At 37.0% G+C, this 26,873-nt stretch overlaps 1 protein-coding gene across 1 annotated transcript in view; it reads left to right on the top strand.

The window, feature by feature from the left end:
* The first annotated feature begins 595 nt into the window (after positions 1-595).
* Positions 596-26,873, top strand: part of LOC121320410 (T-lymphoma invasion and metastasis-inducing protein 1-like) — a 104,278-nt gene continuing 78,000 nt past the window's right edge. Inside the window, exon 1 of the mRNA XM_041258711.1 lies at positions 596-715. The gene's annotated coding sequence lies outside the window, so the exon portion shown is untranslated. The remainder of the gene's footprint in view (positions 716-26,873) is intronic.

Genomic DNA, 26,873 nt, shown 5'->3' with positions numbered 1-26,873 from the left:
ACTTAATAATATATGATGTATTAATTACTTTGAGTAGAATCAATTATTTATCCAAAATATGGCATTGGGACACAAAAGGCACTCTACTGGTAGAATGACCAACACACTGCATTGACAGTTTTTTTTTGTCTTTTTTTTAAGATTTGGAACACTGAAAAATGGTTTGGGCATTTCTGTTTCCACTGTGGCTTTAGGATAGATAATGCCGTACTGTACTAATAACTCATCCATGCAGTCAAATGTCGATATTACTGTAGCTGCTCATTTTTTGTTTATAAAAAACAAACACTCCTCTTACGCCCCCATTTTAACAAGGGATTTAATTGTGAATGGCTGTCCAATAACATTTGGAATAATGGTGTATCTATAATGTAAGTACTGCCTCCTCAATATGAATAATTTTACATACAAATTCGCCAATAATATTTGCCACATTTTGCTGATTTCTGAATGTCAGATTGAATACTGCAATAGCAGACCCCAGAATTTCAACTAGGAGCTGAGGCGCATTGGCTGTTTTACAATGAGTGGCGTGCGGTCTTTCCAGTAAGATTCGGTCTCTAAGGGGCTAGGTTTCCGCCCTTCGCAGCGTTTCCAGAAACAACATGGCAGCTTCTATGAGCCTGATTTTGCAGTGAGCCAGCGGCAGTGGCAGGACCCTATTTCTACAGTGTACTTATTGTTGCGGCTTAGTAAGAGATGGGTGCAATTTTAGGTAAGTGACATCTCAAGCAGTATGGCTTTTTTTAATATGAAAAAGAATAGTTTATTGTGTTGTGTTATACCCTTTGATAAATAAAGAATATCTCCCGGGTCCTAGTGGCAGCCGGATTGATTGGCAGCGTTTTAAGAAGAATGTACATGTGTTTGCAGATGTTATAAAACGATTCCACATATCCATTGACTTGTTGGTTTTAATCTCGCATGGGTATACCATTGGAGGTTGTGATGGTGAGATTGGATTTAACTAAGTGAACCCATTGAGTCATTGTTTTTGAATAAACACAAAATGGCAAAAACATTGAAGTGGGCTACAGCAAAGAGTCGTTATTCTTGGTAGGCAAACTGATATTTATTTTTTAAAAAGGTATGATGTTAGCTTATTAAAGTGTAGCGATTTTGGTTATTTGGATATTTCTAAAAATATTCAAGATTCTTCAAATTCTGGTGTTTTGGGGTTTCCTAGTCATAAAGCTTGCTGTCTCTGATCTGCAAGTCCGCCTGAGGTTTGTTCCTTAGCTGTATTTTTTTAACTTCCAATTTGACAGAACATTACAAAACTAAACTAATTGTTACTGTGTATCTAATATTTTTTCAAAGGAAATTATATTCACTGTAGCTACAAATTAAATATGATTTTAGTGGACCGCAGTTGTGAGCCGGTGTTGGAATTCGTAATAAAGAAGGAAACAAGTAGGATAGTACTAGTCAGGTAATACAGTTAGTTTTACGGCGGTGAGTTTTAAGAGATGCACTGAAAAGGGTTTTCTATTTTGAGTTTCCTTGGAAAGATAACGCAGGCACTCAAGTAAACACTTGCCAAAACAAGCTACAAACATTTTCAAAAAGTTGCATGTGGGCTAACTTCTTTTCTTATGGAGGTAGGGACTCGGCATGCAGCAGTGTAGGAACACGCTATTTACTATTACTTTTTTAATATGCATCACATGCAGTAGCTTTTTTAGCCTTTCTAGTGCATATGGCATTTGAAAATACTACAGTAATAAAGGAGATGTATGAATTATAATAAACCATGTCATTCGTTTAATGCTTGTCTAGCTGGCTCCAGGACAAGTTTATAAAAAATAAATGTTTTGTACTTTATGGGTCTTAGAACCTTTGGCAAACAGTTTTAATATGTTGTTGTCCCAAGGTTTTTATTGCTTTTTTATTTTATTTAATTAAGCCTTTATGCAAGTTTGGGTTGGGGAGCAATCCCAGGAGGTTGGGGCTGCAGAGGAAGTTAAGGCTGGGAATTAGGAGATAAAGGAAGAAAATACAGGAATTTGACAGCATAGGATGGGCGGGGGTCTGTGGGGGAAGGACGGTGTAGAGGATGTATTTGTTTTGTTCCCTTGTGTTTTGTAATTGCAGAAAGTGGGAGTAATTGCAATTGGTTAAATAGGTAACAGTTTCAAAACATTAGGACCCCGAGTGAAGTCTTGGAATGTGAGAATCCTTTTTTTATGTGAGAATGATATAGCCTAGGCATTCTGTTGTTTAATGGATCTTTTTATATTCAGCCAGATGGGTTAATCTGTCAGATTTGTACTTTAAAACTGTTAGGATGAAGCACATTGATGTTATTTTTTGCTGATATTTGCTGCTTCTCATCCAGACATGCAGCATCCTCTGTATTCCACTCCAGACAGATTGTTTACTGCATGTTGTCATTTTATTCAAGTTCCTTGAATACGTTTGAGTTGCTTCTAATGTATTATTTATTTATTTAACCTGGAGGCCTGTTTGAATATCTTTTTTTCCCCCCACAGAAATCGTAGTCACAATGTGCGCAGAATCAAAATATGGCAACAATTATATACATGAGATACAGTATACTGTAGCCTAAGTTTTTGTTTTCAGCCCATTTCTGAGATTCTACATATATATAAAAAAAATATATATATAGATCTAAACGTATTTTATTCAGCGTTAGCCCACAACAGAGATGACAACTTCTGATGTGCCACCTTGTACTGAAAACCGTCTGTGGGACCGTAGGGAGTTCTGAAAAGTGGCAGAGGTGTTGTAGTCAGCAGCAAAGCATGAACGACATCATTTTCACTCACTGTCAACATACAATTGAGGTAGAACTTTTAAACATTGCTATGTAATGCAGCTTTACTTAAATTGGCAAACCCCTGTCATTCTCAAAAGGTTGTGGTTTTGTTTAAGTTGACAGCAGCCCATTATTTAAAAAAAAAAAAAAAAAAAAAAAAAAAAACAAAGATGAACACCATGTGCTCAGAGGACATGAAATGGTTTCCGCAGGAGTCACACTGACACCTTGCCATGTCTTGTTTGCTTTGCTTGTGTTTTTTCTTTTATACCTCCCACGGTATGCCTGTGTTTTATATTGGCTACTATAATATTGACCTTTACTTTACACCTCTAGGGAAGTATTGTGCAAATCATTAACATTTTTTTTTTATTGTTAGCAAAGCCTGAAAAGCCAACCTATAATATGAATGGTATGAATGCCTGCAATTCTTCAGGAATATCAAGTTGCACCACACCTTTTGCAGAAATGTGGTCATGAATGCTTGATTTATAAGAAAAGGATTATGATGCATGCTTATAAAAAAAATACAGAAAAGTGTGAAATGGGAACAAAACAGAGAAACTGATTAAATATGCAGAACATATACAGTTGTTATATTAATTGCAATAACCACCTAAAAAGAAAATGACCCTGCTTGTACAGTATAGATGATGGTACTGATTTTTTTTTTTTTTTTTTTTTTTCCTCCATGTGATGACTAAATCATTTACCATTTACTTTCTCCAGTATCATTGTTTGGTTTCTTAGCAACAATAGTTCATTTAGATGTTTTCAGCAGGGGATCATTCTGGGCCAAGAGCAGAAGAGATACAGCTGTAGAATGTGATGATTACACTTACGTAAGACCTATCTCATGCACTATATCCTTCGTTTGGAGGCTGTGAAAATCGAGCAGCCTTTACAGACTTAGGGGCAATAGGAGCAGATTTGCGAACAGAATGCCCCCCCCCCCCCCCCCCCCAGCATGACAGGATGTGCTGCTTGAAGATTGAACTGAATAGTGATGGCAATGAGCCAAAGAGACGTGATGGCAATGAGCCTGTAGAAGACATAAGAAGGCATTGAGAGATGACAAGTACTGTTCAGGAATTAATGCTAATAAATATGTGTATAAATATATGTGCTAATACAATTTGTTGAAGTTGCTTAGAACGATGAACTCCCTATGTTCCATAATCTGTACAGTATTATATTTTACAGAGAACTGAAGCCAGAGGACCTGTTTTACTTGTACATTTCTTAGCTATCCCCTGGGGCCTCGTCTAAGTACTCTGAACTAAACAGTTGAAATATTTACCTAGTAAGAGAGCTATTAAAATGAAGTACCCCACCGATATACAGTTAGAGAAGATTGGGAAGCAATGCAAGTTGATGGCTTTGTCTTTATCGTTTAAGGGGGCTAGGTTTTGAAATATACAGAGTATCCATTTAAAACAGCCTTGTATCGTGCATGACGAACCATTTTCTTTGTTGAAATAGGTCTATAAGCTATCAATACCCTGCTGTCCCCCCTTAATATAATATTCATTAGTGCCAGCAGTGAAAGTAGTGGTAACAATAAATGAAGACAGGAGCCTCTGGTACTGGATTAGGCTGCTGAGGGGAGTAGATTGCTGCAGACAATGCCAAATGCAACTGCTTGAAAATCTAAACCTATTTTTTTTTTGTTTTGTTTTCTAATCAACACCTACAATTAAGATTTGCCTGATGTGTCATATGATCTGTATGGCTGATAATAACGTAACACATTACACTTTCATTTGGTTCTATTTTAAATTGTTTGAAGTGTTGTGAGAAATATTGGAGCTGCCAGTATGAAAGCGAGGGGCTGAATCTTTTGATTTTTTTTATTATCTTTGTTACGTTTACATTGATTGCTACAGTATGAATCTTGTTTACTGAAAGACTCAAACTGGACTCAAGGCATGGTTTGTGGGGATTCTCAGGTTTGCAGTTGTCTGCTTCACAAGCATAAGCAACTGTTTAAGAACCTGATACTGTAGGTAGGGCTGTAATTCTTTCACTGTAAAAAAATGCTTATTTAATGACATTTCACGGTCTAAAAATAGGTATTTCACAATTAAACTGAGTATTAAAGCAGAAAAAATTAGCGTTGTCACATTCAAAATTGATAATTATACAACAAATATTTAAATGCTTACCTGAAAAACAGTAAATCCTAAATTGTAGAGCATTTATTTTTTTTATGTCCACATTTTAAAAACATTCTCCAGTATTTTCACCATCGGTGAATTGTCAAACAAAATAAAAACATAAAAAAATGTAAAAATAAGACATGTGAAATGTCCCCTTCATGTACTGGACAGAGCAATTTTTATTAGAAATATTTCTGCTCTTTGATGCAGCTGGTGTCTTTTTTTGTTGTTTAAAAATCTCAATCATGCAGCTTAGAGCACTCTAAGCAGTGTGTTCAATCATTTACCGGAAGCAAATTAAACCGACTGCCAGGTTCCTAAATGCAGTGTACAGTAACAGGTAGTCTAGTAATAAGGTAAACTTTTGCCGTAATTATTTTTAAGTGATACAAAATATGTATATTTACACAATTCTTTCAGAAATGGGCATTTTGATGGGGAGTAAATACAGCCCTACTGATGCATTAGATCTCTTTTGGTATGGAGAGCAGTGGGGTGCCTTGTTGAGTAGAATGGTTGGGTGTCCGTTGTGATCATTATATAATTTAGCTTTTGTGAATTATATTGCCATGCATTTTTGTTCTTTGTTCTTTTAGACAGAGAAAACGTTTAGTATTACTTATTGTGAAAAAAAAAAATTGTGTGTGCCAGAACATTAAGACTGTGATTGGAGCCACCCATCTTTCCTCTGGGACCTTCAGTTTGCTTAGTTGAAAGTCCTGGACCCTCAATGGGAACATGTTTTGAAGAGCCCTGTAGGTTTTATTTTTTATTAGTCAGTATAACTGCATGATGTAGGCCTAGTTGCTAAGATTTGTAATAGCTCTGCGGAGCCATGGATCTTAATTTGAAGCTTAAAAGAAAATCAGGATCCTTTTTTATGCAAGTTCTTCAAAAAGAAACCAAAAAACTGTGCCAGGTATCTGGTTCAGTGGCTAATTGTTAATATATTTATTGTTTTGAATTATTTTTAGAAATAGCATGCTTAGTATCGTGTTTGTATTACTGACTACATGAAACAGAATAATACTATGTACAAGTTACATTTATTTTGCAGCAGGAGTTGTCATGGCACATTAAATAAAATGAACACATTCTCTCTCAGTGAAAATGACGTATACTGTATATTAGAAACACAATTAACCAAAGCATTACCTATAATTTTATGTTTTAGTCATGATGTGCATTTCCTGACTGAGCCATCTCTTTTCACTGTAGTCAAGAACAGAATGCTGTAGCTTAATTACTGAAGAAGTCCTCCTAATATTTTATTGCTTTGGATTGGGATTCCTTTGTGTGGTATGAACAAAGCAAACAATCAGCTGCAGTACCGTACAACTGGGCTATAATCAGGTACTTTACAGTAACTGGCATCACTGTTCTGTCCTGCTATTGCTGGCAGTGCTGTGGTCTAACAGGTTTGTGCATGCTAATGCACTGGTATTCTGATGCTGTGTTAACTTGAGAGTGAAAAAGCACTTCATTGTTTTGTATACCAAGCTAATTATTTGAATGCCAGTTATTTAAAGAGCTTATTCAAATGTAGCCCTGGATAGTAGAGTTTCCTACGTGTATACAAATCAGGACATTGGTACTGCGCTGCTTTGAAAAATGTAAGGGTTACTCTAAGCTAGACTTTCATATTTTTCTGTTTATTGCCTTGATGTCCTAATGACTGGTGGCACCAATATGGGGAAAATTGGATTGCTGTGGAATTTTGGGTTTATCGGAAGAAGTAGGGATTTACTAGGAGAACACATTGGACAACAGATGCTTCCTGTTTGTAGTAGGTCATTAGGTACACAAGGACGTATGATTGTTAAAGGTGCTACATTTAAACCTAGGGGCCGAAAGAACAAAGAATTGTCTCCATTTACAAGTTGATGTTTGATTATGGAGCTAAAGAATTTCCTGTGGAAGTGGCAATGGGTTTGCTTAGTGTGTAGAGGTGACTGGGAAGATCCTTGCATGCGAGTGTGAGCTCTTCACGCAGGTGGAAATTGGTTTGCAGCAGTTTGGAGGAACATGCTGTGACTTGCCAAGTTATTTGTTTGCCTTTAGCACTGAGGTAAAAAGGTTTGTTAGAAGAAATAATGTATGCCCATTTGCCTGAAGGGGAAAAAAAATAAGGTGTGTGGTGGTAATCTGTTTTCTGAGGTAAAAGGGAATGGTTCTAAGAATGGAGGAGACATGTTGTAGTGGTCCCAGACACCTGCCCTCAAATCTTTTGTGGTTCTAAAATATTAACATAGTCATTTCATAGGTACAGTTTGCATATATATTGAATCCATTTATTTACATTGGAAGTGGTAAAAAAAAATCCCAAAACGTTACAGGATTAGAAAATGGAACCATGTTTCTTTTGCTGGATTCAAAGCTTTAAAAAAAAGCTTGCTCAAGTCAAGCGATAACCCATTATTAAAACCTTGCCAGACAAACCTTTGTATTTTCTAAATGGATTTTGGAATTTTCTATTTAAAAAAAAAAAAAAAAAAAAAAAAGGTGGCCTAATGTTGCCATCTAGTCTTTGGAAATTCAGCAGTATACTTTGTTTTTGGTCACCAAATTCATATAATTGTTTGAAAATATGTGATATTAAAAGCATTCATTAAGCTTTAAATGAAGTTTTTCTTGCACTAAACATACATTTCTCATTAGTTGTTTCTGTGTCACTAGTATAGAGGGCATTCAGCGATGTTTGCATGCTTGGTTTCCGTGGTCTAATACTGTTGATGGTGTCTTAACTCCCCAGTAGGAGGTAGCTGCTAGATCCTCCTCCCCATGGGGATTTTCATTCAAGTAGGATTAATTTAACCCTTGGGACAAGTGATCAACCTACTGAGTTAGTTTTTTGCTGTGGGCTTAAGTGCCCCACCCAAATGATGTGGTTGGTCAGTTAGTATACCTTTGGGTTAATGTGTGAGCTGGCAATCTTCATAAAGTAGGCTTTTCTTTGTTCAAGTTTGTTTTATTGAATTGTTACAGAAACTGACCTTGAATTGCAATGGTGTAAGCTTATTAAGATAATGAGAAAAATGGAAGTTATTTATGACGTTATCACTTGAGCTGGAATTAAATTACCTCCATATTGGGCAGATGAGACATCATGACACAAGCAAGCTTCTTTTGCTGTGACATGTCAGATGCCATTTTACATGCTTCAGTTTCTTCTACAAATACTAGGATTTACCGTAATTAAGTTTGATTACAGTGAAATGGAAATGTTTGCCTAGATGGTGACGCAGTACATATTACATTTTGATTTATTTAGATGTTACAATAGCTGGTCTATTAATAGTGCTCTAGAGCACCGTTTCTCAAATGCGGCCACCAGCAGCCCCACAGCAACTCCTCTCTTAATAAGCCTTCACCTTATCAGTGCCGCTGTGCAGCTTTCATTCAGCTCAGTTCATGCTGCTTGCATTCTGATTCCTCATACTGCTTCTCTGTCTCATTGCTGGCCAATAGTAGCCAAAACGTCAGTATAATCACTGCATGTTGATTGGAAGAACTTTCATTCTGATAAAATTTCATTTTGGCACATGTCACAAATCTGCGTCCATTTCACTTTGTCTGTGCTCATTGGTTAATGAACGACAGAAGACTTTAGTAGTGCCACATGAAAACAGCGGTATGGAACTATCTGGATATTATAAAACATAGGATACGTGCCCACCATGAAATTACATAGTTGATAGATATTAGAAATACGTATAACAATGTGTTTTGCTTTGCACTGATTTACCACCTTGCAAGAATTTATGTGACAGTTACCAAAATGGCAAGTAATATGTGGGGTTAACATAAAAAACAGGGTGAATCAGATTTGGCAAGTGAGTCAGAAATGGGGGAAGAGGTCGGTACGAGTAGAAAATCCAAACTGGGTACCCGGATCTTTTTCGGGTAATGGCGATTTAAAAAAAAAAAAAAAAAAAAAAACAATACAAACAAAAAAAAAAACTATATAGTGTTCCGCTTTTTCGGTTTTTATCTTTAAAAAAAAAAAAAAATTCAGGAACTTTTGGGAGTTTATTTTACTTATATTAAAATAGGGATAAAATCAGTAAAGAATTGTTTTAAATTAAACATTGGTAAAGATCGGCGGGGCGGGGGAATCTCCGTATACACACTTTACAGGTGGAATATGATGCACACTAGCAGTTCTGGTTTCTGATTAAGTTTAATGTCCCTGGGATGTGTGATGAGCAGAACCCGTCAAAGCCACATTTCCCCAAATTAGCTGGTACTTTGCGAACATTTGGGCAGTTGCTGTGCTGGAAATAGAAGGTATGAACAGGACATCAGCACAAAACAAGCCTGGTTTGTTCGCCTTGAAATCCTGAAAAGAATATTGACGGAACTGGTTGGTGCAAGCCATTGGGAGACGCATCAATAATCACAGTGGACATTTACATTAATGCATCCGTTTTCTGTCAGATATTTACGATTTAAGATTGTCAGCGTTCGGCAGCGTTTTATCTGATTGACAGACAGTCCTACGAAGTCAACAATACTGTCCAGCAAAGCACAGCGCTCTGACAAACTCATTAATACAGTCATTCTGTGCTTTCTTTTTATCAAATGGATACATGGATTGCTTGTCTCTCAGTTCACTTTCTTGAATCTTTAACGTGTCGCTTATTTTTCGGCGCGAACATGTACCTCAGTTTGCAGCAGTATTTGCACCGCTATGCATCCGCTGCCTCATGTGACCCACTGCTGCTATTTTTGCTTTTTGTATACAGTACTTCGAAACATTTATTTTATTTTGAATATTTATAAACTGATTTATATTTTCTCCCCATTCCTTATCCACCTAATAATAATAATAATAATAATAATAATACATCTCTGTTTAAATACAGCTATTAATGTTAAATGCGCATCATGCTGCAGGATTCTATGCGACATAAATTGGCCATGTTCCGCTGTCGTTGTTGTTGTTCATATGGCTGTTATGTTCAGTTTTAAAACTAATGCAGTAGGACAGCACCGGCATTATGTTATGGACTGTCGCAATATCTACCGTAAATTGAGAAATCTGGGTTTTGACGGCAGTCACAGAAGAGACATGTGCGTCTGTTTGGTTGTAACAATAAAGTGCCGTTCCTGATCACTAAATTCTGTCCTCTGATTACAAAACAATGGCATCCAAGCAAAGTGTGTGGAATTTTTTTACCAAGGAGGACAAAACAGAATTTGCAAACTCTGCCAAGGGAATATTTCATTCAAAGGAGGAAGCACACATACTTAATGTGCTCCACGTTCATTTTAGTTCTATTTTATTTATTTTTAAATAAAGGCTATAAGAAACTGACTGGTAAGAAAATTAACTGGTAAGAAACCATATCTGTGCAATAACTGTAGATAAAGCATTCCATATTGGAAGCCACACGACTTTTCCGATTTAGTTCCTGAGAAGAACAGTCGCCACAGTTATTATTATTGAGGTGTACTTGCCACTAGCTGTGTGTTATTGTTTTCTGTAAAACATTGATATCCTATCAGTTAAGAAAAGGCTTAATCATGCAAAACTTTTTTTTACGTTGTCTTTGTTACCCTGGCAGAGGTCATCGCTGCAAGTGTTTTTATAAAACACATTGCAAGTGCTGTCGCTGGCGAACACTGTTTTGCGATCTGGATTGAGAAAATCAATAACTACGGTAATCAACTTTTAAAGCAGTGACCGGTTGTGTAATCAAATACAATGGCGGTTTGCCAAGGAAAGACAATTTTTTGAAAGAAGAAATTGATACAATCATTGAAATGGTTTCCCATTATATTATATATTGGGAAAAGAAAGTAATGGAAAAGTGTTAGTGAGCACAGAATTTGAGTATATTGTGTATTAAAATCGGTAACAAAAGATGTGCATTAACTCTGCCGAGAAAAGACAAACAAAGACGTCACTGCCCGATCTCAAATCATCCATGACATACAGGCAGCCATTTTCAAAGAAGTGCCATTAGCTTCCTGAGGAATTCAGAGAGGCTTTTACAATTTCAGCATTTCTAACAAACAGTACCAGTTTGGACATATCGAAAAGGCTGATCAGACCCCTGTATTTTTTGACATGCCAAGCAATAACACCGTTCACAAAAAGGGAAGAAACAGTGTGAGTTGTCACAACTGGAAATGAGAAGCAGGGCATGACTGTAATTATGGTGTGATATCAACAAACAAAATCAAAAATACATTATTACATTCCATTAACTAACTTAAACATATCTGAAATCAAAATGTGTGTTAATCATATAAAAGTATTTTTTAACGCACCTAATTCATCTATTTTTCCTGTGTGGTGGCCATCTTGGATTTGAGTTAAATAATAAATAAGAGGTATACACAAGGTTCAAAGCTTTACTAATAAATAAAATCTTGTAAGCTAGGTGATGGCTTTAAATTGAAAGATCAAAGTTTTAAGCGCACAAGCAAGCCTCCCAAAAACAAGCTGCTCTCTGTGGGCAGACTGGCAAGATCAGCATGATACGGACACTTAAAGGCATTTTTTAAAAGGAGTTTTGTTTACCATATATCAAAACGCAATTATAAAAGCCTTGTTTTAAATATTACTATGTATTAGTCGATTTAAAAAAAAAAAAAAAAAAAATATATATATATATATATATATATATATATATATATATATATATATATATATATATATATATAGATTTATATAATAGGGCACACGACGTTAGTAAAATTTATTGACATTTAAACTTGAAGTTTTCGGGACATAGTATCCCGTGGGACTCACTTCAAGCGCAGCCCTGGTGTAGGATTTAGTGGCCATCCTAAATCACCGAACCTTTAATGAGGTGGGTGGAAAAATTTCCACCCACAGTACTATATTGCAAACCATGATAGGCTCTTGGGAATTAAGAACTTTCTTGGTAACCTCGGGTCCAACCAGACCCCAGCAATAAAACAACATATAGCTAACAACTGGAGTTAATGAGTGAATGAAAATGAACACTTTTAGTTTGCTTTTCCTTTACTTCTAGTTTGGTACAGTATAATGTGTTTTTTATGCAATGAAGAATAGTTAAGATGCCCAATGCGCACAGCTGTTTCCTAGCAAGTAAAGGCACCATTATATTCTGGATGCTGTAGATTACTCTAGGAATATGTGAGATGTCATTGGAAAGGCCCAAGCCACCTCTTTCATTTTGTATATTGATTGTGTTCCTACCTCTTTCCATTGTTGAGTTACAGGCACTTAAACACACCTACCGATTTTCTGCACATCACAGCACTGGAGCACTGAATGAGGGGGTGGTAGAAAGTACACACATGTGCCTGCCTGACATCAATAGAAAGCACAAAGCCTGCCTGACATTAAAACCGGAACGCTATCTGTTGAAGTGAAGAGTAGTAGGCAACAAACGAAACTTAGGAGCTGACTCCTCTCACATGACTCAAGCTTTAGTTTCGCTTAGGAACGTCTGTTCAGGAGATACAATGTACTTTCAAACAAGCCTGAACCAGTGCCAGAGATATGCATGCAAGAAGTTCAGGGCTGTTGATACACTACGCCTGGGGTCCATACCTAAAACAATTTCGGAAATTAAATAGTGTAACAGGATCGGTGCCTGACAGCTGCATAAAAGGAAACAAAAATCAAGTCACTAGATCCACATAACAACTGATACTAAAGCACTGTGGGTCCGACTGGACCCCAGGCTACCTTATGAGGGTTCAGATACATTGTAGACACCTTCAAGAGCACATAGTTTAAATCTTACGTCGTCCCTGATTGGTTTAGGTTTTGAAATCTCGGAGTAAAGGAAAGAAATACTTTTTTTCACCTTTGAGTGTCTTATGGTCAAGGGCCTATACAGTTAGAAAGCCTAGACTGCCTACTTTTCATTGACGATACAAACATTATTCAAAGTCAGCAACAACTGGAGATTGAATAAGGGTAGTGCGAAAAAATCTTGATCACTGGAAGACACTACAAGCAAAAAATAAAAAATTGCAAAGTTTCAGAATGCTTGAGATGATGATATTTCTGAAATGGTTGTGGGAAATAAAACCAAAACAAAAAAGTATTTTGATTTGTATTTGTTTTGTATTGTGTATACTTCTAAATAATGCAGAAAGATTGTGTTTCACTGATTTAGTATTCATGAGAAGCAGCAAGCAGAACTCTCCTTCGAGGCACCTACCTGTAATGCTCTGAATGACAGCAGACGGCCGCAAACTGCCTCCCTACGTCGTGTTCTTATGTGTATGCGCAATTCAGGTTGTATCTTTGTACATACTGGTTTTAATTGTATTGTAATTTATTTTGCACTGTTTTAGGTCATGAGGGAAGGGTTAATTACCTTCCCTGCCAAATCACTTCACATGCAGAATCTGCCTGAGCCCGACTTGAATTAACAAGCAATCGAGCTCGGGCATAGCTGCGTAGGAGGCAGGAGCCTCTCAGTTGGGTTGTTCAGAGGAGGAACAAAACAAGTAAAAACTGAGAAAATACACCGACATCAAAAGAAACTTAGCACTATTATAACACTTATTTTTTTTAAAATAAGGTATGCAAATGATGAACATTGACTAAATGTTTTTGGTTTCTTTTTAATCACTCGGTCACTCATCCTTGACCATGACTTGCACTTGCACTTAATCAACCTAATTAATGAGAGAGTTGATTGAATACTGGATATGGAGTGATTTCAGCTGTTGATTTGATAGCTTGCATAAAGGCAATAAAGAAAATCACAAAAAAAAACCCAATATGCCACATTGTTGAGCAGCGCCTTCGTGCAGTCAGTATGTTGGAGGCTGGACTAGAGCAGCGTACTTGCCGTTTTGGGTTCTCACAGCCAGTGTTTCTTTAGTTAACTGTAACAATATGAAAATGTCTGTAACTATAATTAAAAAATAATTTAAAACGATAACGAAATAGTAACTGAAAAAAACAAAAAAAATGTTGTTATAGTTATGCTTGCTACTTTTCAATTGTAATCGATAAAGCTTGTTAAACATTGAATTCCCCAAAAATGAGTTCAATGAGATACATTTATATAGGATAAATGTATGTAAAACCACTCGCAATTTTTTATTTTCTTGCCAAAAATAATCATCTCTAGTTTGTGTAGTTTTTATATTTGCTGTCTGTTCCGTCTCCGTTCCACTCTGAATGGCTAGATGTCACTGTCAGTCAACTCATTTGTCACTTAATAGGCTACTGCAGTTTCACTGTCAGTCACTTCATCCTGTTGCGCATAACACTTAACAGAGGCTTAGTGTACACTGAGACAGCAGAGGTGGTCGCCCCGGTAAAAATCAGCTAGGTGCATTTAAAAAAAATAAAAAAGTACAAAAATATATCAAGGCTTTTTTCTTTCTTTTTTTTTTTTTTTTTTTTTTTTTTTTTATAAAAATGTTCCCACTTACATATAATTGACATGTTTTCATATTATTTTTTTAATTTGGCATTTCTTCGTTGCATTATAGGTTTGTGCAGACATCTGGGCAATTTGGTGCACACGCATACAGTAACCGCATAGCAACTTCAGAGCCGCTGAAAATGAATAAAGACAGACGCTGTTTCATTTATTAATTTAACAGTTGTTACCACCTGTTTTTTAGGGGTGGGCATTTCGAGTCATTTAGTGCTTGAGTACTGGAGCGTTAAAAATTTGGATTACTTGAGTACTTGAACCTAATGCCAGACAGTATTATTGTACATATGCGCCACAAAAATTACCACTTAACACTAGAGCCGTTGAGGTTATTCTCATATCTACAACTGGTGCCGGTAGTTGTGACAGTACATTTTAAACCACATCAATATTAAAATGAAAGACAACTATCCGATACAACTCAAACATTTTATTCAAGCACTTTTTTTTTCCCTAATGTTTTCGTAAGAGATAAAAGGTGATTTTTTTTTAAATTGTTTTTGGCATCTATTTTTTTTAAACCGTTTTTGGAATCTTTAAACAGCTTGTTCAGTGGTAACAACGCAGTGGATATTGAAGTAAACTGTACATTCCAGCATGAATGTGACAGCGCGCCCCGTTCAACCTTGACCTACACCAGAAGCAGTTTAAACTATATTTATGTAAATTTAAAGCAACATTGTCTGTGTTGATGATAAGTGTATTGGTTTGGTTATCAAACAAACAAACAAAAAGCCTTACATGTTTTTTTACCCCGCCCCAAGTGTAAAACTAAAAATTCTCGGACAGCACAGAGACAGTCCGTGTTTTCCGCAGCAAACTGATTCCTAGGGTGCCTGTTCATGATGAGAGAGTTTAACTGAGTGCATCCTTTCGATGTGTTTAATTGCTCTCGCAGCAGTATGGGTAAAAATGGACTGAATGGCCTTGCCGTGCTATATGTCCACAGAGACAGGCCATAGGAGGATTGGCAAACTCTATTTAAAGTAAAGCGTTCTAAATCAGTGTTTTTAATCGTGGCATCGTAGACCCCGTTCACACTTACTGAGCCTGCCTTGGGTCGTCTCTGGACCGCCTCAAATTTCCATTAACAGTTGAGGTTTTAGGGGGCCAAGCGCATTCACATATGTGGCTGAAAAGGAAGCTATATGTGGCAAAATTGCGGCGAAGTGCTTGTCGAGAATATAAACAGTGATGTAAACACTCCATTCCTGGAAGTTAACAGAAGAGAGTGAGCTGGGACATTTGTAAACTTAAATATGACCATCTTATCTTTTGCAACACTGTTGGTACTGTACTTATTGCATAAGATACAATAAAAGGGTGTGTTAACAGTGCAGTCGGTTACTGTGGAAATAAGCGATCGTGTTGGATCATGTGTAAATGCAGCAAACAAGGACCTGTACATTACATTAATCACAATGCAGATTACTATATTAATGGTGACTGAATGTGCAATGTTCTGTGCATTATTTATCAATATATTTACAATCTTAGCTACAATCTGAAATGAAATTTTATATATATATATATATATAAACGCAGACATAAAGGAGATAGCTGCTTCTGCATCCAGCGCTCAAAGAATATCACAGACATTTGCAGAGCTTTTTGGAGATGTTATAGTAATAAAATAATGACTTGGATTGCACTGTTGAGGAGTTTGGTGATAAAACGAGTGATCAGGAGAGGATTTATCAGTATGCTTGACGCGCCTGACAAGTGCTGAATAAATGGACCGCCAAGGGTTAATTTCTGCATCGTCCCAGTTGCTATCTCTTAAAACCAACATTGTTTGATTACTACGCTTGACCTAGTAGGGGAGTGGTTTGAGCTACGTCACCGCATTGACGCGATAAGGCCAGCCCAGGGCCTGTGTTGGGTTCACACATACAGATAGGCCGGCCCTGAGGCAGCATTGCCTACTTTAGGCCGCATCAAAAAGCTGGTTTAAATTTCACCCGCCCCAGGGCCGTCTTCATTTTTCGAGCGTTCACACATGAGATAAGACGGCCCTGGGCCAGCCTAAACCGCAAGTGTGAACGGGGTCATACAGTCTCAGTAGGCTGATCAGTCTTCGCACTAGTATCACCAGTCTTACCAGTTTCAGCAGTGGAAGCACCAGTCCCAGTAGTGTCAATACCAGTGTTACCAGTGTCCGCAGCAGTCTTGCCAATTCCAGTAGCATCAGTGTCATCAGTTTCAGCATTAACTTCAACAGCAGTGAAAGCATGTCTCAGTGAAGGTATAAACCGATCTACTTGTTCATATTTGTAAGTTCGATTATTCTTGTCCTTTTTTAATATCACATTTCTAACAGTGTGAATAGTTATTTTAGTTTCGTGTTGTTTTTGCTGGGAAATTTGTTTAAAAAAATGTGTCATGTCCATATTGATAAAGCATTTTCATCTAAAAATAAAAAATAAGCTTTTGACTTGCCTATAGGGACTGTTAAATTTGCACATGAAAGATTTATCTGACACTAACTTATTTTGTGTTATTTTCCAACAAGGAAAAAAGGTAAATGCTTTATAAATATGACTACCGTATGTTTTCTCCAGATGTCTTGGAAAGCCTGTGAGTCGTGGACATTTTGTTTTGTACAGAAAAAGGCCATTTTTTTTTTCATTCTGTTTTTCTTTTTTTTTCTTTTTTTTTTTTCATGGGTACCATTGATTCAGGTAAATTGCTCATATGTTTAACTTGTCTATATGCCTTGTTTTAATCAGGCATTGAGGTTCTACTTAAACATTTACAACTGCAAATTAAATGATTTAATTGTTTTTCCTCAAATTTAATGTAGAAAACTAAATACAGCTTGAAGTTGTGAAGTAAAAATCAAGCTGAAATAAACAGCCTGCTTTTAACTACTTGTTTCCAGCACACATAATCTATTTGAGTAGTATTAAAGTGTGTGGAGGGCTGTACAGCAAGTTTGGGCTAGTAAATGGTAATCTCTGATCAATACATTTCTGTGGTTGGCTATCCTAAGGAGTGTACTGTGAAGAGGTGTAGAGCCTGGCATTACAAGTTATTTTTACCTCAACAGATTTCAGGGACATCACAACTCTGTAATAACAACTGTAATAATGAAAATTATATTTAGTTAACTGTAATAACTGTAACTAAAATTAAACTAATAACTATAAAATAAAATAAAAAATCATGACTACAACTAAAAAAAAAACACTGCTCACAGCCAACAATTTCAAACCTGGAGAGACGGTATAACCAAACGCCCACTGTCAATGATAGGATGACAGGCCACAAACTGGGAGACCAAGAGTCACAACACCTGCCCAAGATCGACAGACCATTTTGCAGCACCTTCGTGATGTCAGTTGTTAATCAGCACAGTAAAAAGTCACTGTACATGCTCTAAAACAGTGTTTGTCATTTTTTGATCACATCTGCTGAATTTTATCCAAATAAGTAATACAGTTTTTTTTGATGCTCAAGTATTTCTTTTGCAGCTCCAGTGTATAAGCTGCAGTTGATACTGGTGTTGGATTTCGACTTGCACGGCACTTGTTTGTTTGAGTGTGTTTGTCACTGTTCGTTTATCTTGGTCATATTGCCTTTTGTTTCGTGTTTTTAGTTTTGTATAAATATTTCATTTATAATTTATTATTATTATTTGTATTATTATTATTATTATTATTATTATTATACAGAGTCTCCCAAAAACCATCCATCAGCTGTATTTTCCACAATTCACCCAAATGAAACCGCAGTTTACTCCCAGGATATCGAATGACAGGATCTACACTCATTTTATCATCTCGGCATTCATGGCTTGAATATTATCATTCATGGCTTGAATATTAATGGAATGAAAACCTTTCCTGCATCATGTACAGGTGCTCATTCATAGCCAAGGGACAAAATTGGTATTTGAGATCTGTCTTGATCTAAAGTCACACAGATTAGTTATCTCCTTTTCGCAATCGATACTTAGATATTAATTCTGAGTCTCTACGCTTCTGCCGTACCGACGTCCAGCTAGTTTTATGAGTGCCATGGTATGACCCCAAACAGGATCTGCGATGAAAATTGCTACTTGCGGTTGCTGTCTGGCTGTTGCAAGTTTCACTGGAAATCTGCATTACTGCAGTCCTGTGAAAGTTTTATGAAACCTAAATTGTAATCTACAATGTTTCTGCAGCTGCAATTCAGCACAAATTGCTTTTATGAAAAGGGCCTGTGCAAAGGATAGCTTGTGGGTGACGCCAGACCAGGAAATACATAGATTATTCAATGGCCGAGTGAGATCGATAGGAGCCGAGAGAAGCCGGAAAAAAAAACGGTCGGATCAGGAGAGGATTTATCAGTATGCACGACTATGAAGAGGTATGTGAAAAATACAGTGAACAAGGGCTGGGGCTTGGCTGGAGATGCAGTGTTCTTTTGATATGCAGTGCCTTTTAAACCTGTTTTTACTGTGAGGGGGGGAAAAAAAATTAAGCAGCGTGTGTGAAAATAAATTGGACCTGACGCTCCTGACAAGTGCTGAATAAATGGACTGCAAAGGGTTAAATACCCACAGATATGGAGGTAGATCATTCCACAGTTTAGGGGCTCAAAAAAAAAAAAAAAAAAAAAAAAAAAAGCCCTACCTCGCGTGTTGATTTTATTGACCCTGGGAACCCGCTTCCTGTGATCTAAAAGTGCGATCTTGGAGATACGCGGTCAATAGCTCCTGCAAATAGGTAGGTGCTGCTCCATTCAAGGCTTCATAGGTAAGCACTGGCATAGCCAGCGTTTTTTTGCTACTTCGGCAAAAATATTAATACTGCCAAAAAGTTTTTTTATACAGTGCTATGTGTAATTGTAATTTCATTGAGGTTGTTCAATGCATGCTTTACTATTTTGAGCAAATGCGTTGCCATGTGCCCAACATGTTTGGACTGTGTTAATGCAGTCTTCTTATTCTTGTTTTGTTTCAGATGTACACACCTCCCTATTTAATTGTATGAAACATTTCCTTTACTGTAATGTTTAGATATTAAATTAGAGATTATTGTATCTCAAATGGCACAATCTTGTAACAGTTTCAGTTCTTTAATAATGCAAACACTATTTCTGGGCAAGCTTTTTTGTGGTGCCTAGATGTCAATGCCTAGAGTTTAAATGTTTACAAAACAAAATACAGTCTCTAGTTAGTTATGAATATAGATTATTATTTAACTATACTGTAGCTTTATCCTTTACTTTTTTACATCCACATTGGAAATAATAATAATCATTGGTTTAAATAATGCTTAACAGTTTTATTTATTAGACTGAGGCACATGGCGATACTGAACAAAACGGCTGCTAAAAATACTGAATTCATAAAGCAATGCCAAAGGATTTTTAAAAACTGTACATAAAGGTAAAAGGCAAATCTAAACACAAATAAAACAATAAAATCACTAACAGTAATTTCAGTGACACTGTTTTCAATTAAATTGGGGTGCTGTGGTTTGTGTTTTTTACACTCAATTGTAAAGAAATACACATACACACGTGTGTGTGTGTGTGTGTGTGTATGTATGTATATATATACAGTGCCTTGCAAAAGTATTCAGACCCCTGACCAATTCTCTCATATTACCGAATTACAGATGGTACGTTGAAATTTCATTCTTATTTTATTTTTAAACACTGAAACTCAGAATCAATTATTGTAAGGTGACATTGGTTTTATGTTGGGAAATATTTTTAAGAAAAATAAAAAACTGAAATATCTTGCTTGCATAAGTATTCAACCCCTGTGCTGTAGAAACTCCCAGTTTGCACTGATGAAAGAAATTGCCCTAACGAGGACACAATTACTTTACCATTGGCCTCCACCTGTAAACCATTAAAGTTGCTGTCACATTTTCTGGATAAAAACCCCACTGTTGAAGGATCGTTGGTAAGGTTGTGAATCTGAAGGAAAATTAAGACAAAAGAGCATTCTACAGAAGTTAGAGCTAAAGTAATACAAATGCATAGATTAGGGAAAGTGTACAAAATAATATCCAAGTGTTTGGATATCCCAGTGAGCACAGTTGGATCAATAATCAGGAAGTGGAAGCTACGTCACACCACCCAGGCACTGCCAAGAAAAGGCTGTCCCTCAAAACTCGGCGCTCAAACAAGAAGGAGACTTGTGAGAGAAGCCACAGAGAGGCCAACAATCACTTTGAAGGAGCTACAGAGTTTAGTGGCTGGGAGTGGAGTAATGGTGCACCAATCAACCATATCAAGAACTCTGCATATCACTGGCCTGTATGGGTGGGTGGCAAGAAAGAAGCCGTTACTCAAAAAGTACCATCTGAAAGCACATCTGGAGTTTGCCAGAAAACATGAGAGTGACCCAGCTGCGATGTGGGAAAAGGTTTTGTGGTCAGATGAGACCAAGATGGAGCTTTTTGGCCAAAACTCAAAGCGCTATGTGTGGCTCAAACCTAACGCTGCCCATGCCTCAAGACGCACCATCCCTACAGTAAAGTATGGTGGTGGCAACATAAAACCAATGTCACCTTACAATAATTGATTTTGAGTTTAAGTGTTGTAAAATAAAATATTGAACAGAACGGAACGGACGGAATTTCAATGTACCATTTGTAATTCAGTAATATGAGAGAATTTGTCAGGGGTCTGAATACTTTTGCAAGGCACTGTGTGTGTGTATGTGTGTGTATGTGTATACACACACACACACACACACACACACACACACACACACAGTACCAGTCAAAAGTTTGAGTACACCTGCTTGAAACCAGGTTTTTCATGATTATCTATGCTTTTAACTGTATAAACTTGTCTATAAACACTTAATATTTCATTATGTGATACGTGTACTTAAGCTGATAATCATAAGTGAATTGCATTCAAAAATTAAATTTTTAAATGAAAATGTAAATTTTGTCAATTTCAATGAAATGGTCACCCAAAGCTAGGGGATTTCAGTCTGAAGCCCAAGTCAGTTAAAAGTCTGAAATGTGTATAACACAGTGTTAGAACACTGGCCTAAGTATAAAAGTGTCTTTGTTAGATGTTCTCTGAGTTAACTAGCATGTTACATAATTAACCTTTTGTCACCAATTATTGTTAACAGGTGAGGATCCATGATTACTATAAATATAGGTAGCATAGGCACAAGTTTGTCATTCCTGAATGTAAGGGAGCAGAAAATGACAAAATACATTCAGTTAAGCAAAGAAAAAAGACAGTCTGTAATTACTTTAAGAAATGAAGGTCAATCTAAGACAAATCGCAAGAACTTTGCAAGTGTCTGTAACTGCTGTGGCCAAGACCATCAAACGATTTGAAGAAACTGGCACTCATGAGGACCAAACAAGGTCAGCCAGGCCAAGGATGACCTTAGAATCAGAGAACAAGTTCATTCGAGTCACAGATCTGTGAAACCGGCGATTAACTGCTCCTGAAATACAAGTGCAGCTAAATGCTACTAGAAGTACAGATGTTTCAACAACAACTGTTCAGAGGAGATTGCGTGAAGCTGGCCTAGCTGGAAGAATTGCTGCAAAGAAACCATTGTTAAGAGTGCAGAATAAGAGGAAGAGACTTGCCTGGGCCAAAAAACACAGAAACTGGACGTTTGAGGATTAGAATTCGGTCTTATGGACCGATGAGTCAACATTTGAAATATTTGGGTCCAACCGCCAAGTATTTGTAAGACGCAGAGAGGGTGAGCGCATGAGTTCTGCATGTGTGGATCCCACTGTCAAGCATGGAGGAGGCAGTGTCATGGTCTTGGGTTGCTTTGCTGGTGACAGAGTTGGTGATCTTTACCAAGTCCATGGCAAGCTCAACCAGCATGGCTATCATAGCATACTTCAGAGGCATGCCATTCCATCAGGATTACGGCTAGTTGGGCAGTCCTTCATTCTTCAGCAAGATAATGACCCGAAACACACCTCAAAGTTGTGCAAGAACTATCTGGCAAAGAAGGAAAGTGAAGGACAACTCAATCTAATGACCTGGCCTGCCCAGTCTCCAGACCTCAATCCCATAGAACTTGTATGGGACGAACTGGACAGAAGAGTCAAAGCAAAGCTACCCACAAGTGCCCTATATCTCTGGGAATTGCTGCAGAAGAGCTGGGAAGACATGTCGGGTGATTTCCTGCTGAAACTTGTTAACCGAATGCCTTGTGTTTGTGAGGCTGTTATTAAGGCAAAGGGTGGCTATTTTGAGGAATCCAAGATTTAGAGACAATTTTCAATTTTCTTAAACATTGCTTTGATACTGCTTATGTTTTGTATATTGTATATTGTAACATGTGTGTGTGTGTGTGTGTGTGTGTGTGTGTGTGTGTGTGTGTAATATATATATATATATATATATATATATATATATATATATATATATATACACACACACACACACACACACACACGTACACACACGTACATAGTAAGAGATTTATTGAGAGATTTCAACTTCTGTTCATTGTAACAAATTTTTTTCCAAGGGGTTCCCAAACTTTTGCATACACCGATCGATCGGTGTATGCAAAAGTTTGGGCACCCCTTGGAAAAAAATTTGTTACAATGTATCTTTCAATGAACAGAAGTTAACCTGACCTCTACATAGTACAAAGTTAAACATGTCACCTTTCTGCAAAATTTAATACAGGATTACTATTTATTTGCATTTATTACAGATTCAAAATAATAAGCAAAAGTGAACATGGCGCGTGCAAAAGTTTGGGCACCCTTTTGGACCATTCTTTATTACTTCTTAAAAAGATGATTTTACTAAGGCCCAGAAAGGTTGGTTCACATGTTAGGGCTTCAGTTAGTCAGGTGAAGTCAATTCCAGTGTTCAACTATTACTCTGAACTAACTTCATACCTTCTAATCTGTCAGACTGTGATTGTTGTTCTGCCTGGTTTCAACAACCATGGGCTCCTCTAAGCAGATGTCAGAGGACTTGAAAATGAAGGTGTTTGACTTTTACAAAACAGGAGAAGGCTATAAAAAACTCTCAATGCTTCCAGCTAGCAATTTCAACTGTCAGAAACATTGTCAAGAAATGGAAGTTAAATGGAACGGTTAAAGTCAAGGCAAGATCTGGAAAAATATCACATAGATTTGCCTGAAAACTGGTCAGATCTGCACAACAGAAGCCACAGGTCACTGCAAAGGACCTTCAGAACAGTTTAGGTGACACTGGAGTAGTTGTTCACAGGTCCACAGTATAGCGTACCTTGCACAACAAGGATCTGCTTGGGAAAGTTGTCAGAAGGAAGCCTTTTCTACGACTTCATCGCAAAAGTCAGCATCTAAATTTGCAAAAGAAAACTTTGACAAGCCTGAAGCTTTTTGGAACAATGTGCTTTGGACTGATGAAATGAAAATCTAACTGTTTGGCCACAACCAAAGAAGGTATGTTCTGGAGAAAAAAAGGGTGAAGAATTTCAAGAAAAAAACACCCTGCCAACTGTTAAGCATGGGGGTGGCTCTATTATGCTTTGGGGTTGTGGAACTGGAAATATTGTGCAGGTGGAAGGAAGAATGGATTAAACTAAATATCAACAAATCCTAGAAGCTAATGTCCTAAAGTCAGTCAGGACACTGAAGCTGAAAATATTATTGAAAATGTGTGGGGAGATCTCAAACATGCAGTACATGCAAGGAGACCTAAAAATCTTTCTGAGCTGGAAGAGTTCTGCCAGGAAGAGTGGGAAAAAATTCCAAAGGCAAGAATAGAAAGACTCTTAGCTGGCTACAGGAAATGTTTGGAAGCAGTTATATCTGCCAAAGGAGGTGTTGCCAAGTAGTAAGTGACAGGGTGCCCAAACTTTTGCACATGCCATGTTCGCTTTTGTTTATTATTTTGAATCTGTAATAAATGCAAATAAATAGTAATCATGTATTAAATTTTGCAGGAAAGGGTTATGTTAACTTTGTACCATGTAGAGGTCAGGTAAACTTCTGTTCACTGAAAGATTCATTGTAACATACATTTTTTCCAGGGGTGCCCAAACTTTTGCATACAACTATATATATATATATATATATATATATATATATATATATATATATATATATATATATATATATATATATATATATATATATATATATATATATATTATATATAAATATATAAATTAAAAGCAGCGTAGCCCAACTCCCAGCAGCAGCACAGAGCTATATTTTGCAAGTGACTGAAAATGGAGAATCTTTGGTCAAGGCGTGGCGTGCTGCTACGCTGCTTCTGAAAACAGAGATGCCCCAGGGACTTCAATGTGCTCATTTCAGGGTTAAATCACAGTATTGTGGGGGGGAGGGGGGGGGGTTGTCCAAATATAACTGTGAGGCCTGCTCATTCCATTATCAGTATTTTCTTATTTTACGGTAACTGTTTGGCGAGTTGGTAGCCTATATCCAACCAATAAGAATAGCCACCTGGCAAAAACAAAACAAAAAAATGCATGACCCAATCTTGACAGGGCGACCGGGGCAACGGCCACACCTTGGCTACGCTAGTGTAAGTAAGTATTAAGATTTTAAAATCAATTCTATATTGTACAGGGAGCCAGTGCAAGGAGGCTAAAACAGAGGTGATTTTTTTTTTTTGTTTTTTGTCAAAATTCTAGCAGTGGTATTCTGATCAAGCTGTAGGCGGGACGACACATGTTTTGGGATGCCAGAGAGGAGTGCATTACAGTAATCGATTCTTGTAGAAACAAAGGCATGTGTTAGTTTCTTGGCGTCCGCTAAGGAGATAATAAGTCTCATTTTCTCAAGTGATAGAAGGATACTTTAGTAGCTTCCCTAATATGAGACTCAAATGATAACTCAGGATCAAAGATCACCCCCAAATTTTTTATTTCAGTTTTTAAGATTGGATAAAAAAGACTGCTAGAGTCAAACTCATGCAATCCTAATTTTTTTAGTTGGTTATGGGAGCCTACAAACATTATAAAACCTCTGTTTTATCTGAATTCAACATTCGGAAGTTGTGAAACATCCAGCACTTGATATCAGCAAGGCAAGCAGCAAGTAACACCACAACAGATGTATCGGCAGGTTTTAAATACAAGCTGGGTGTCATCCGCATAGTTTCACCATGTTTCCTAACGACATCACCCAATGGTAACATATATAAACAAAATGGCAGTGGGCCCAGAATAAAACCTTGTAGAACATGTCAATTGACAGCATGAAATCCAGACTGAAATTTCTCAGATCATTAAGAGTTAAAATGTACTTGAACTGCAGAAACCCTCTGTAAAAACTTAGAAGATTGGAGATGGGTGTGTAGTTATTAATGAGTTTAGGATCCAAGTTGTGTTTCTTGAGCATTGGCTTTACTATAGCTACTTTAAGTGCTGAGGAAACAATACCTGAAGAAAGAGAACTGTTTATAATTTTTAAAATGTGGGTAATAATAACTCCAACAGCATTTTTTAATAATTTTGTAGGAATGGGGTCAAGAGAACATAGTAGTTCTCATATGCTGAGTCAGATCTGTAAACTCTTGAAGGGTAATCAAAGAAAAGACCTCTGTAGTAGCCTTAGAGGCACTAATAGTTAACAAGCCTCCTTAAAAGAATATATGGAATCTGATTTCTGATTTGTAGTATTTGTAGTATTTTATTTTTAAAGTACAGCTAGGTATAGAACCAGTTTCAAGGGTGGAACTGTTTGGGGAAAGAGTCATTAATTTATCAATTGTAGCAAAACGAAATCTAGGATTGTTTTTATTAGTTTCACTTTAAGTTAGAGTAATATGTTGATCTGGCCAATGTCAGAGCCTTCCTATATTTAGCCAGGAGGTCCTTCCATATAGTGTAGTGAACTTGCAGTTTCATTACCCGCCATGTCCGTTCTAATTTCCAACCCTCATATTTCAATTTGCTTGTAGCATCATTAAACCACGGTGTGCTTTTTTTTAAAAACACCCTCCGAGTTTTGACTGGCGCTACCACATCTAAGATACCATAACTAAACCATGAGAGATTACCAGGTCTAGAGTATGGCCAAGATTGTGTGTGGGAGTAAGTAAATTATTTAAACAAAACAGCACAGGGGCCAAAATAAACAGACATAACAGACACAGAACAAAAATGTATCGTGCTGGTGTAAAACCAGCATGGACAGCAGTTACTTTCTATGTTATTTTCTTTATCTCACAACTCGCATCTCTTGTTCTGCCTCTGAACACACTAACCCCAGTGAGTGGTTCGTGCCTCTTTATATGCAGCTGTGCCGGGACTAAATTGCTAATCATTCAATCTGGCCTCGGAACAGTCTGCACATGAACTAATTGTGACTTCCCTATGCCCACATACAAACATACATTTTAAATCACAAGTGCTTCATAACTGCATCTTTAGAACTACGTGACATAATCTGAAACTTTGCATCAACATTTGAAGGTAGAAGTACAGTAAGTCAACTTTAGAATAAAGCTATGTTAATGTACCTATATTATTTTTATTGTAGGATTCATCTAAACTACTGTGTTTTTGTTACTAAAGACACCTTTAATTAAAATACAGTACAGTACATTACA

This window comes from Polyodon spathula, chromosome 9 (genome assembly GCF_017654505.1).
Source record: "Polyodon spathula isolate WHYD16114869_AA chromosome 9, ASM1765450v1, whole genome shotgun sequence".
Classification (NCBI taxonomy): domain Eukaryota; kingdom Metazoa; phylum Chordata; class Actinopteri; order Acipenseriformes; family Polyodontidae; genus Polyodon; species Polyodon spathula.
The sequence above is the reverse complement of the archived record's forward strand: the minus strand, read 5'-3'. Positions and strand labels throughout refer to the sequence as shown.